The sequence below is a fragment of the Oncorhynchus keta genome, unplaced genomic scaffold (genome assembly GCF_023373465.1).
Source record: "Oncorhynchus keta strain PuntledgeMale-10-30-2019 unplaced genomic scaffold, Oket_V2 Un_contig_6125_pilon_pilon, whole genome shotgun sequence".
Taxonomy (NCBI): domain Eukaryota; kingdom Metazoa; phylum Chordata; class Actinopteri; order Salmoniformes; family Salmonidae; genus Oncorhynchus; species Oncorhynchus keta.
Window position 1 is genome coordinate 6,459 of NW_026288688.1, and position 15,036 is coordinate 21,494.

General features: G+C 41.1%; 1 long non-coding RNA gene across 1 annotated transcript; it reads left to right on the forward strand.

Annotated features, from left to right (window-relative positions):
* The first annotated feature begins 833 nt into the window (after positions 1–833).
* LOC127925708 (uncharacterized) lies at positions 834–4,034 on the forward strand. The gene is made up of 3 exons (XR_008121983.1): positions 834–849; positions 964–1,116; positions 1,233–4,034. It is a non-coding gene; the product is annotated as an uncharacterized LOC127925708 (long non-coding RNA).
* The last annotated feature ends 11,002 nt before the right edge of the window (positions 4,035–15,036 follow it).

Consider the following 15,036-nt stretch of genomic DNA (forward strand, 5'->3'; position numbering starts at 1 on the left):
TGACGTTGCGTCTTGTAAAAGGGAATATTCCTGGCTCAGACCGTCTAAGGAAAACGACATTTTGGCTATACAATGACGGATTTAATCAGGAAAAAAGACCCAATTGTGATGTTTATGGGATATATAGGAGTGCCAAGAAAGAAGCTTGTCAAAGGTAATGAATGTTTTATATTTTATTTCTGAGTTTTGGTTAGCGCCGGCTACCGCAAAATCTGTTGTGAAGGTCTGGTATTCTGGGGGGTGCATGCTATCAGATAATAGCTTCTCATGCTTTCGCCGAAAAGCATTTTACAAATCTGACTTGGTGGCTGGATTCACAACGAGTGTAGCTTTAATTCAGTACCGTGCATGTGTGTTTTAATGAAAGTTTGAGTTTTATCAAAAACTATAGGTGGCGCTCTAATATTTCCGCTGATTTGGTTCCGCCACAGGAACACTCCTCCATAACAGGTTTTAACTGACTTGCCTAGTTAAATAAATAAAATACAAATGGTAAGACTGATGATGGTGATGATGATGTTCATTCCACCTAGCTGTCTTAAGATGACTGCACTAACTGTAGGTCGCTCTGGATAAGAGCGTCTGCTAAATGAGTTAAATGTAAATGATGACGCCGATGGCTGACTGATTTTGACGGAGATGTTTCTTTAAATGAACGATGGGTCGTATAATGAAGATGGGTCTCTCGCTGTCTCCCCCTGCAGGGTCCCTTGTCAGTGTTCTGTGCCCGGGCGCGCTGGGGGCCGGTGCGTTTGGTGTGTCTCCAGCGAGGGGAGGGGGTCTGGGGCTAACTCTCAGAGGAGACTCTCCTGTTCTGGTGGCTGGAGTCGTGCCGGGGGATGTGCTGAGGTGAGAGTAGTTCCCCGTCTCTCGTCTTAACCCTCTTGCATTCCTATCATTCCTATTTCCTCGAACTGAAAATGTACAGTATTTCATGCACCACTGGAATGTACTGTGTGTCAGGAGGCAGGTCTGAGAGAGGGGGACTACATAGTGGCGGTGGATGGAGAGAACTGTAAGTGGGCTAAACATGGAGAGGTGGTCCACAGCCTGAAGAGCTGCAGTGACCGAGGAGTGGAGCTCAGCGTCATCACACTGCACACACACGACACACAGGTAGCTTTCTGTGTGTGCGTTCGAGTGATTTGTCTGTGTGTATGTTTTACTGTGTCTGCATGTGTGTTTGAGTGCTTTGGTGCATCAGTAATGTGTGTTGTGTGTGTTTTGTTCAGGTGGAGAGGAGGTCAGTGATGCTCTCCCCCAGAGGAGACAAAGAGAACGCTTGCCAACGGCCCATGGGCGGGGCTAAGGCCCAGAGCTCCGTCTCCTTACTCAACTGGAACAGGAAGAAAAACAGGGAAGGGGGAGGAGTCACCAAGAGACTGGGCAGCACCTTCAGTCTGCCATTTGGAAACCTGGGAGACGGTGAATCCATGTACTGAGATAGACGGAGGGCAAGCTGAAATGGTGCTTGATTCCATACAGTGCACTTCCAGCCAAAAGTAGTGCACTAGGGAGTAGGGTGCCATTTCAGATTGTGCTATAGACAGACGAACCACTCAGGGAATGGCAAAGGGACATGTTCCAATACAAGGATGAGTTGTATATGACTGATAGTCCTAGATATTGTAATGCATTATTGCAGCAATTGCAAGGAACATTCCGAATAGGAGTATTCTACTAAGAGAAGAGGAGGGGATGCTATGTCCAGATGCCCAGGGAAACTACAGTGGTTTTAGAAAGCACCCAACTGCAGGTATATGTCACTGAAGGGGTTAAGAGCATCATGTAAAATTGTCTTAAAATAGACTAATAGTTGTGGCACAGTATTATTGTAGCTGACTTACAATACAGCTAAAGGTCTTTAGAGAGTTGAAAGAAAATAAACTGGACTTACTGTCAAACTACAGCCTCTGGTCTTACGACAATGTCATCATGTTGTTTTAATGTTGAAAACGTGTTGTTTTAATGTTGAAAACGTGTTGTTTTAATGTTGATAACGTGTTGTTTTAATGTTGAAAACGTGTCGTTTTAATGTTGAAAACGTGTCGTTTTACTTTACTGTTTACTGTATCCCAGAGTCTTGCTTTTCCACTCCGGTCTTAATGAGGTTACTCTCAACAGTAAAACAACAGCCACACCTACATCCATTCAGTACCTGAGCTCTTACTTCCTCAAGCTGTGAATCTTCTTTTTTGTTGTTGTAAGATTTAAATTTTATTTGATGTTTAACACACAAATGACATCACACAAACATCAACTACATCACACCTGCCCAGACTTATTAGCACACACACCCCCCATCTCCAGTGCCCGCATAATTTTCCACCACATGACCTCAAACTGCATCATTATTATTATCTCTCCGTAGCCCACTCACTCTAAATGTTTTACAATAAATCATTTGATTTTTCCATTGTGTTAACGATGCCGAATTAATTGATTTCCACATTTTTAATATACGTTTTTTGCAAAATGATTGATGAGAAAAGAATCGTCCAGCCCATTGGGTATCTCACAACACCCCATGTCTTGAAATATGCATACTTCTAGATGAAGAGTAACATTGTAATACTTCTGACAGCCAACTTTATTAGCTCCGCCCGCAAAAAAACGGGATTATTGAGTCATTGCATGCGTTTGTAAATTCACTCGACTCCGATTTCAGAGCTCTCTGGACTGAGTGCGCCAGAGTGCAGAATAACTGATGAATTTTACCAACATTTTAATATGAACGGTGTCGGTAAACATCAGCAAAAAAAAAGTAATTAAATTGTTGCCAGCAGCACAGTTACGGTCACCAACGCTCTAGACAACATGAACCAGCTTTGCCAGGGTGAATAAGATGGTCAGAATGAGGTGTTCTCTCATTATGTCTGGAAGTACAGTGGCTAGCAAGCTAGCCAACTTTAGCCACTTTGCTTGAGTGCTTGACTGTCGTTGTGAGAGGTCAGAACATTCGGATGAACTTTACTCCTCAGCCAGAGCGTCCAGTGTGCGCTCTGAACGCTCAGAGAGCGAAACACTGAATTTGCCATTAACAATGGACAATCTGATATCCGTTCTGAATATTAGGAACACCCAGAGCGCACTCTGAGCTCACACTCTGGCACTCCAGAGTGAAATCATGAACACACCCATTATAGTTTCACACTTGGGATATGACTGCTGTTGTGCTGTAGAACTGGTGAATTCTGTGTCTTGTACTGTATCATCAATTCCATGGATAAGTTTATACTGGGTATAGATTTTCGTTAACTGTAATTTCATGAGTTATGCGCCAACTTTCCCTCCATCTTGTGCCAACATCAGTTCTTTTAGGTCTTGGTTCCAATAGTTTATCTTTTTTTCCTAAGAGATTGTCAGTTTGATTTGCTCCTGGCAAGGTTTTGTATATCGTCCCTATCATATGAACATCCTTATCTGACTCAAATCAAATTCCTTCAAGGTTGCTCTGATGTCCAAAAGATGTGTAACTTTAAAATTGCATGTATTTGAAACTACATTGGTCAGTCCAAAATTACTTCAATACTTTCACGGAAATAAATGTTTTCCTTGTTGCCAAGTCATTTACAGTTTCTATGAATTTAGTGTTCCAATTTATCTGTAAATTCTGAAAAGCTATCCAAGGATTGTTCCATAGAGTTGTTTTTATGGAGTGATATTGGTTCTAGAATGTTTCAGTGTATTCCATGTTGTTGTAGTGTTCTGAACTATGAAGTTGTTAATGCTCTTAGCTTAATGCTTTGGAAATAGACACGTAAAAGCCGTGGGCATCTTCTTGAAGCACACACAGAGTTTACAGCGGTAGCCATGTTACTGCATTCTGTGCTCCTACCAGTGTTTTTGATGTGGACATTTTCTTTGTTTCTCATGTGTTGGGTACAAATGACTACCCACAATGCACTACAATAGTTACGTCACAGGAGGTTGGTGGTACCTTAACTGGGAAGGACGGGCTCGTGGTAATGTCTGGAGCGGAATTAGTGGAATGGTATCAAAACATATAGTTTCCAGACATTAATATGAGCCGTCCTCCCTCAGCAGCCTCCTGTGTTATGTTTTTTTTATTTTTTTTTCTGGTATTTTGTAGTTTTGAATTTTGTACGACATTCTTATGCACCGGGACTTCATAGGAGGAGGAAAAACTAACGCTCTACGTATGTCGTGACACTGAAATGGTTAACGTGGTAATATGCACATTAGGGGATTGACTAAAGACTTTATATGTCTGGTACTTAGTAGAGTTGAATAGGAGAATGGACAGTCTACCATGTAGAAACCAGCTATCAATGTGACCATAGAGGAGAGCTGCTGACACAATTGTTAGATACTTTTATTTTTATTTTTTTATGTTCACATTTTCAATATTTGAATGCAAACACTATTTTAAATTGTAATCCATTTGTTATTTTTTTCTTCAAAATAATGATTGAGATATGATGTATTTCAGATTGTGAATTAAGTCTGCCATTGTGATCTGTGGTGTCTTGTTTTGAGTGAGTGTAATTGTGTAAAGGGATTTGTATTTCGTTTGTTTATTATGTGAAAGACTGATAATCATGGCTGGCTGCTCATATGATCAACCATCAATTCCTCTTTTGAGGTGTGCTTGTGCGTATGCACGTGGATCCTTTTCGTCGTGTGTGTTATTTCTAGAGTATTTGCACAGAATTTTGTTGATGAATTAAAGGAGTGGATCAATGCATTTTCTCTCTCTCACACTGATTTGTCTCCATTGATGCTAACAGATTCTGGTGGTTCTCGGGTTATGTTCAGTTGTTACCAGCATCAAAATAGTTACCGGCATAATGTGTGTTTAGTGGTTTCAGCGGGTGTTACTATATCTAGGCTATTGTGTCAGATGGGGCCAGATTGGTTTGTGAAAGTATTTTAAAGCAGACAGATGTACACTATATAAGCAAACTTATGTAAACACCCCTTCAAATGTGTGGATTTGGCTATTTCAGCCACACCTGTTGCTGACAGGTCTATAAACTTTAGCACACAGCCATGCAATCTCCATAGACAAACATCGGCAGTCGAATGGCCTTACTGAAGAGCTTAGTGACTTTCAATGTGGCACCATAATAGGATACCACCTTTCCATCAAGTCAGTTCATCACATTTCTGCCCAGCTAGAGCTGCCCCAGTCAATTGAAGTGCTGCAGCCGCGAAGTGGTGTGGGCCACACGAGCTCACAGAACAGGACCACTAAGTGCTGAAGCACGTAAAATCATCTGTCCTTGATTGCAACACTCATTTCCGAGTTCCAAAATGACTCTGGAAGGAATGTGAGCACAAGTGCTGTTCGTCGGGAGCAGCCTAAGATCACCATGCACAATGCCAAGCGTCGGCTGGAGGTGTGTAAAGCTCGCCGCCATTAGACTCTGGAGCAGTGGAAACGTGGTATGTATGTATCATGCTTTACCATCTGACAGTCCGACGGGCAAATCTGGGTTTGGCGGATGCCAGGAGAACGCTACCTGCCCCAATGCATCGTGCCAACTGTAAAGTTGGTGGAGGAGGAATAATGGTCGGGGCTGTTTTTCATGGTTTGGGCCAGGTTCCTTAGTTCCAGTGAAGTGAAATCTTAATGCTACAGCATACAATGTTATTCTAGACGATTATGTGCTTTCAAACTTGTAGCAACAGTTTGGGGAAGGCCCTTTCCTGTTTGAGCATGACAATGCCCCCTTGCACAGAGCGATGTCCTTATAACCCTCTTGCATGAATCTACACAGATGTTTATGCCTCTGTACTACCCTGTGTGTGCACATACACACACTCACTCTATTTACCTGTCTCTCACACACACACATTCTCTATCAGTCCAGTTGTAAATCTAAGTGGATCTGTATTCCCCTCTGACCCTTGGGCAGAGTGCTCCTGTGTTTACTCCTCAGACAATCATTTTCAATCAGTAATCAATGAACAAAGCAGCTGGGAATTATTGACCCAAGCCTAGGGCCCAGCACCACACGATGATAACCCAGGGAGGTCTGCAGTGTTTGTTTCCGCACGCATCTGTGTGTGTCTGTGTAAGCAATATGCATTTTTAGGTTAAAAACAAATACATTTAGGGTGGACACCAATCATAGAACAAGGAATCACAAACACTTTCATTTACAACTTGGCTTCATGGTGAGTGTGTGTATGTGATGGTTATATCCTCTGAGCAGCAGACTATTTATGTCTGTCAGTGAGGTGTGTGTGAGTATTTTTTCAATAGGTTACGGTCACATTACGCTACCCTTAGCGAAGGACCTCCACCCTATCTTCCTGTTCAACCCCGACAGCCAATCAGATGCTGCGTTGGTGTCGAGGTCCAGGGTACTGCATGTTCTCACCTGACCAATTCTAAATCGATCTGGATTCCATTCCTTATTAGAGCTGATGCTGTTACACTTTTCAGTGTCAGGGCATTAACACCCGTGGTGCAACACGTTGTTGGGTGTTGTTTTACCATTGTAGGTGTAAAGCCTTATTTACATATTTATTTTCCAGGTTGCCTTTCCCAGTGAATTTTAGAGGTACCTGTACCACCCCTGACTGTGTTTGCTAGTGACAGAGACATGGTTGTTGCATTAGTGGATGTCATTCCTGTAGCCTTCACCAAGTGAGTGTCTAAAATTAATTATATTACAATAAAAATGTATTGTTGACAATACCATACTCCGACAGCCTAGTTTTATCCTAATACTGTAGTCTGAAACTACTGCAGTTTCAGACTACTGCAGTAGTCACCTTTGCAAATCATATTATGCTGGCTTGTTCCTATTGGAATCTAGCCGGAGTTTGAAAAAATATATACAACAATTTGAACTTGGCACCACCCGCAATCTGCAGTTAAAATGACTGCCATTGTAAAGAAGATTGATAGATGACCCTACCTAAACCTTAAACTGGAACAACCAGCTCAATAACAGTTGAAATACGTTTTGTAGATTGGATTGGTTTCGAAAAATGTGTAATTTATCTTTGTGTTGTTTAAGATCAATTCATCAATCAATGTGCATGCAGAAACATAGCTATTAAAACAAACTATTATAAAAGTATGCCGGGAAATAGGATCATCAGACCCCTCCATGTCTTTCTCACTCCGAGACAGGAAATGGAAATGAACAGTTCAGGAATTACACCACCTGGACAACACTTTGTTTATTCACCGCAGGTTTTGTCCATTTCAACCCCTAAAGAATCAACACTCAGATATAACACTCACAACACTGTTTACCTCAAAACTGACATTTTAACACCCGCAAATTCAGCCTCACCAGCCACCCAATGACACTGTGGCGTCAACGCAGGGCCGTGGTGTACACTTCCAGCCCCAGGGGAAGTTGGAGGGTAGTGTAAGGGGCAGGATAGAGGGTGGGATTGGATGAAGGTGAGGATTGGAGGGGTACCACGTGAGACTCCCAGTTTCAGAGAGTCAGTTTGTGACCTATATCTTCACTGACCCCTTCTTCAATCCACTCACAATCCACTGCTACAAAGAGATAAATATACTTATGTGCTTCCTTTCTACCTAATCCCTCAAACGCCTTTTTCCTTCTCTCTCTACCTCACTGACTGTCTCTCTCACCCTCCCTCTCGTCTCCTCCCTCCACATTCTCTCTCTCTCTCTCTCTCTCTCTCTCTCTCTCTCTTTGTTATCGAGGTCCAGACTAGTAGATGTATATTTTATGGTTGGCTCTGGAGGCTTTTACCATTAATTATACAATACCACTAAGCTCTCCATTTGGCGGACAGATGTTCTTTTTTCTTTAGGAGAGAAAGGGGACTGCTACTCCATAATTTAGAGGTACTCCTGTTCACCGAGAATAAATAAATAAACAAAGCAACAAACAAACCAATGTAGTCACACTAGAGCTCGGCGGCTACTGCACACATGTGGAGACAATGTAGGCACACTAGAGCTCGGCGGCTACTGCACACATGTGGAGACAATGTAGGCACACTAGAGCTCGGCGGCTACTGCACACGTGGAGACAATGTAGGCACACTAGAGCTCGGCGGCTACTGCACACATGTGGAGACAATGTAGGCACACTAGAGCTCGGCGGCTACTGCACACATGTGGAGACAATGTAGGCACACTAGAGCTCGCGGCTACTGCACACATGTGGAGACAATGTAGGCACACTAGAGCTCAGCGGCTACTGCACACATGTGGAGACAATGTAGGCACACTAGAGCTCGGCGACTACTGCACACATGTGGAGACATGTAGTGCATCAGCACATGCATAGTAGTGGACAGACCCATTTAGAGTGAGAAGTATTTTTTGTCTTGCGTCAGTAGATTGAAACTATATTCTTGTCGTATTTCTGGTTGTTCTCATAGGGTCTGGTTCACATTTAGTAAATATATACCTTTCCTATGCACTTCTAAATAGTTGGTATTCAGACTTACTTAATGCAGGTGTGTAATACGCCTTACAGGTGTGTCTAACTTGCGCGCACTGAGTAAATGTAATTCAACCACTGAAAACCCTCCCACTTGCTGGCAAACAGATTTTCTCATGGAGTTTTATTCAATAGGGGTTTCAGCACATTTATATTGAGCCACTGCTTTAAATAAGTGTGTACCTTTACTTTGAAATTTGATAACAGACTGGCTAGAATACATTGTTTAAGAATATAGGGATCAGTGAAAGAAATCCATCTAAATATATGCATATTCGTCTCCGTTTCAAACCCAACTGGTAGATTAAGAAATACTCTGATTTTGTAGATTATTTAGAAACATTTTATGCTTCAGAAAGTATTCACACACCTTGACTTTTTCCACATTTTGTTGTGTTACAAAGTGGGATTAAAATGTATTTAGTTGTAATTTTGGTTAGCAATTGACACAAAATACTCTGTAATGTAAAAGTGGAAGAAAAATTTGAACATTTATTTAAAAATGATGACAAATAAAACACGAATATATATATTTTTGATAACTATTCATCACCCTGAGACAAAAGACGTCAGAAACACATTTGGCAGCAATTACAGCTGTGAGTCTATCTGGGTAAGACTCTAAGATCTTTGAAGACCTGGATTGTAAAATATTTGCCCATTATTCTTAAAAAATTCTTCAACTCTGTCAAGTTGGTTGTTGATCATTGTTAGAAAGCCATTTTCAAGTCTTGCCATGGATTTTTCAAGCGGATTTAATTCAAAACTGTAATTAGGCCACTCTGGAACATTCAATGTCGTCTTGGTAAGCAACTCCAGTGTAGATTTGGCCCTGTGTTTTAGGTTATTGTCCTGCTGAAAGGTGAATTTGTCTCCCAGTGTCTGTTGTAAAGAAGACTGAACCAGGTTTTCCTCTAGGATTTCGCCTCTGCTGTATTCTGTTTCTTTTTATCCTAAAAACTCCCCAGTCCTTGCCGGTGGCAAGCATACAGTACCCATAACATGATGCAGCAACCACCAAATATAACACTTGCATTCCTTTTTTATTTTTGCAGTATTACTTTAGTGCCTTGTTGCAAACAAGATGCATGTTTTGGATTTTTAAAATTCTGTAGAAGCTTCCTTCTTTTCACCCTGTCATTTAGGTTAGTATTGTGGAGTACCTACAATGTTTTCTCATATCACAACTATTAAACTCTGTAACTGTTTTAAAATGACCATTGGTCTTATGGTAAAATCCCTGAGCAGTTTCCGTCCTTTCCGGCAACTGAGTTAGCAAGGATGCCTGTAACTTTGTTGTGACTGGGTGTATTGATACACCATCCAAAGCCTAATTAATAAACACCATGCAATGTTCAGCATCTGCTGTTAGTAAAAAAATGTAAATGTACACATCTACCAATCGGTGTCCTTTTTTGTAAAGCATTGTAAAACCTCCCTGGTCTTTGTGGTTGAATCTATGCTTGAAATGTACTACTTGATTGAGTGAACTTACAGATAATTTAATGTGTGGGGTACAGAGATGGATGCATGTTCAGTCCCTTCCTGTACTCCCTGTTCACCCATGACTGCATGGCCAAGCACAACACAAAAGTCAGAAATAGCGATTAAATTAATCACTTTTCTTTGATGATCTTCATATGGTTGCACTAACAGGACTCCCTGTTACACAATACATTTAGTTTTGTTCAATAAAGTCCCTCTTTACGTCCCAAAAACTCTGTTTTGTTGGCGCGTTTTGTTCAGTAATCCACTGGCTCCAGGGCGGTCAAAACATGCAGACGAATACATCCTAATAGTACCGGTAAAGTTCGTTGAAACATGTCAAACAATGTTTATAATTCATCCTCAGGTTGTCTATTGTCTAAATAATCAATAATATTTCAACCGGACAATAGTGGTTTCAATAGAAAGGAAAAACCACAAGCGGCACACTATTATTGGTCATGCGTGCAACGCAGCTCTGCATTATTCCCTGTCCTCTGACCAAAAGGTCTTTTTACTCATCGTTTTTCAAAATACAAGCCTGAAAGCATGTCTAAAGACTGTTGACATCTAGTGGAAGCCAGAGGAACTGCAATCTGGGCCCTAACCCATAACATAGTCAATAGGCATTCAATTGAAAACAACTCACATCATAAAAATCCCACTTCCTGGATGGATTTTCCTCGGATTTTCACCTGCAATATCAGTTCTATTTTACTCACAGACATTATTTAACAGTTTTAGAAACTTCAGAGTGTTTTCTATCCAATACTACCATGCATATGCATATACTAGCTTCTGGGCCTGAGTAACAGGCAGTTTACTTTGGGCACGTTCATTGGATACTTCAAAATACTGCCCCCTACCCAGAAAGGATAACAGACTTTCCCTCAACGTGATCAAGACAAAGGAGATCATTGTGGACTATAGAAAAAGGAGGACCAAGCACTCCCCATTCTCATCAACAGGGTTGGAGTGGAGCAGGTTGAGAGCTTCAAATTCCTTGTTGTCCACACAGCAACAAACGATCATGGTCCAAATACATCAAGACAGTCGTGAAGACACAAAAAAATCTACATTTAATCAATTTCAAATTCAGGCTGTAACACAACAACATTTGGAAAAAGTCAAGGGGTGTGAATACTTGTATATGAATCACTGTATATAGGAATCATAGAGAAAACAGCTGTTGTGTATTGATACATAGGGTTTGGTTCATCCTGGAAGTAAGGTTTCCATATTCAATTGCTCAAACCATAAAATATTGGAAGGTGAGAAAAGTTTGACTGTCGTCTACAAGGTAGTCTATAAATCTACCCTAATAATCCTCACGAGACATGGAACTGATAACAACTGTGCAGTCGTCGAGAACCATGCGCCACGGCTTCGGGTGTAAACTATTGCTAGCGATCCTCAGGAACAACCACACTCACGTGTCAGTGAAAAGAAAGGTAAGCTAGTGATGTAATGGAATGATGCAAAATGTAAGGAAGTTACAAAAGGGACAGTTGTAAATGTATATCGGTATAACCATAGAGATCCTATTAAATTCATATTAATTTCATATTCCTAATTATATGGGTGTAACTAAAGGTGGCTACAAAGAGTGGCTAATATTTTACACGATGCAAATTGCAGAAAAAACACGGAGAAGCCTCCAAGTTTCCTCCCTGCTAGCTATAAGGCCAGCATTTACCTCACTGTGGGTGATACGTTGATATGCTTCAGTTTGCTGCCATTAGTTGGTTTCACATTTGTCTCTAGCGATCATAAGGTAAAACAGATAGAAAACAATAGTCATTTATATTTACAATCCTCTTATCCAAACGGCTTACTCCTTTACCTAGCTCTTATCAATTTCTAAATTGCAGTGCATGGTGTTATTTCTATCGGGAAAATAAAGTAGGTTGCTCAACCTTACTCATCGTTTCATCACGCATAAGGGTAAGGGAATTTAAATCAAGGTCGGGATATGGCGCGTCTGTAGACACACTGCCACACCTTCATTTATAGCATGCTGTTATCATGCTTAAGTTAACGGTCAGAATGCATATAGAAAGAACAGAGCATTAAAAGGAAAGTATGTTATAATAATAATAATATATGCCATTTAGCAGACGCTTTTATCCAAAGCGACTTACAGTCATGTGTGTGTGGTCCCGGGAATCGAACCCACTACCCTGGCGTTACAAGCGCCATGCTCTACCAACTGAGCTACAGAGGTTCCCTGTATGCACACTAAACACGGGTTGGAAATTTCCCCATACAGATAATAACCAAAAGCCTGTGTTCAAAATGTCCTCTAATATCTAGCGCTAAAATTTTACATTTTATATTTTGAATTAAAAACTGAAATTAAATGAGGTAATTACATTTGAAAAATAGAATAGTAGAGGAAATTAGAAATTCATATATGTTTAATATTTATTCATAATTAGGAAAATCACAGTAAGTCAATCAAATGTGATGCATTTAGTAACAGAGACGCAGTGTGTTATGTGTTAGGTATCCTGATGTCTAGTCTTGTGGTTTGGGTTCTCGGGACCACTCTCCCTCGCCTCCCTCAGGCAAGATGAAATGCACCCCAGAGTTAGGCAATGACCACTCGCCCCTAACACACACACACACACACACACACACACACACACACACACACACACACACACACACACACACACACACACACACACACACACACACACACACACAGGGATAATAGGAAATATGTTGGAGGAATCCCTGTGTTTTAGAAGAGGAATCCTATTAAATGTGTATGAGTGTGTCTGTCTAGGAATCAAAACACCGCGTGTGTGTGTGTGTGTGCATTGGCTTATAACTAATTTATGATGGATGGTATTAGGTCATCCTGTGGTGGGTGTCACCCTGCTGGACACACTGATACTGTCAAACACACGACACACACACACACACACACACACACACACACACACACACACACACACACACACACACACACACACACACACACACACACACACACACACACACACACACACACACACAGCAGAGACAGCAGAGGGGAGGATGAGGATGTTGATATTGATGAGAGGAAGAGTAGAGGAAGATAGGTGAAAAGGGTATTGAGACTAACTCAACTCTACGCTGCAGTTTGGATGGAAACCTCATCTCATTGACATTTGTCACCTGACACTTAACATCTATACTGCCTTCATAATTATCCACCGATATAGTTACATTTCCAAATAAAGGGACAAATACCAGATAATTCAGTTCAATTCAATCACTTTAGGTGTGTTATATATAAAGGATATGCTAGTTATTAGCAGACCATCTTTGTTATTAGGTGTGTTTTCCAGTATTTATCATTTGTAATAGCTGTACTGGTCATTGGTATCTACATCCATCACAGCTCAGAGGAATGAGTGAATATCCAATATTTATCTTGTCTGACTGCCCTTTCCAATTCTATAGCTTTGTGTCTTATCTGCTGCCCTTTCCAATTCTATAGCTTTGTGTCTTAACTGCTGCCCTTTCCAATTCTATAGCTTTGTGTCTTATCTGCTGCCCTTTCCAATTCTAAAGCTTTGTGTCTTATCTGCTGCCCTTTCCAATTCTATAGCTTTGTGTCTTATCTGCTGCCCTTTCCAATTCTATAGCTTTGTGTCTTATCTGCTGCCCTTTCCAATTCTATAGCTTTGTGTCTTATCTGCTGCCCTTTCCAATTCTATAGCTTTGTGTCTTAACTGCTGCCCTTTCCAATTCTATAGCTTTGTGTCTTGTCTGACTGCCCTTTCCAATTCTATAGCTTTGTGTCTTATCTGCTGCCCTTTCCAATTCTATAGCTTTGTGTCTTATCTGCTGCCCTTTCCAATTCTATAGCTTTGTGTCTTAACTGCTGCCCTTTCCAATTCTATAGCTTTGTGTCTTGTCTGACTGCCCTTTCCAATTCTATAGCTTTGTGTCTTATCTGCTGCCCTTTCCAATTCTATAGCTTTGTGTCTTATCTGCTGCCCTTTCCAATTCTATAGCTTTGTGTCTTATCTGCTGCCCTTTCCAATTCTATAGCTTTGTGTCTTATCTGCTGCCCTTTCCAATTCTATAGCTTTGTGTCTTATCTGCTGCCCTTTCCAATTCTATAGCTTTGTGTCCTGTCTGCTGCCCTTTCCAATTCTATAGCTTTGTGTCTTATCTGCTGCCCTTTCCAATTCTATAGCTTTGTGTCTTATCTGCTGCCCTTTCCAATTCTATAGCTTTGTGTCCTGTCTGCTGCCCTTTCCAATTCTATAGCTTTGTGTCTTATCTGCTGCCCTTTCCAATTCTATAGCTTTGTGTCTTATCTGCTGCCCTTTCCAATTCTATAGCTTTGTGTCCTGTCTGCTGCCCTTTCCAATTCTATAGCTTTGTGTCTTATCTGCTGCCCTTTCCAATTCTATAGCTTTGTGTCTTATCTGCTGCCCTTTCCAATTCTATAGCTTTGTGTCCTGTCTGCTGCCCTTTCCAATTCTATAGCTTTGTGTCTTATCTGCTGCCCTTTCCAAATCTATAGCTTTGTGTCCTGTCTGCTGCCCTTTCCAATTCTATAGCTTTGTGTCTTATCTGCTGCCCTTTCCAATTCTATAGCTTTGTGTCTTGTCTGTTGCCCTTTCCAATTCTATAGCTTTGTGTCTTATCTGCTGCCCTTTCCAATTCTATAGCTTTGTGTCTTATCTGCTGCCCTTTCCAATTCTATAGCTTTGTGTCTTATCTGCTGCCCTTTCCAATTCTATAGCTTTGTGTCTTATCTGCTGCCCTTTCCGATTCTTATAGCTTTGTGTCTTGTCTGCTGCCCTTTCCAATTCTATGGCTTTGTGTCTTATCTGCTGCCCTTTCCAATTCTATGGCTTTGTGTCTTATCTGACTGCCCTTTCCAATTCTATGGCTTTGTGTCTTATCTGCTGCCCTTTCCAATTCTATAGCTTTGTGTCCTATCTGCTGCCCTTTCCAATTCTATAGCTTTGTGTCTTATCTGCTGCCCTTTCCAATTCTATAGCTTTGTGTCTTATCTGCTGCCCTTTCCAATTCTATAGCTTTGTGTCTTATCTGCTGCCCTTTCCAATTCTATAGCTTTGTGTCTTATCTGCTGCCCTTTCCAATTCTATAGCTTTGTGTCTTATCTGCT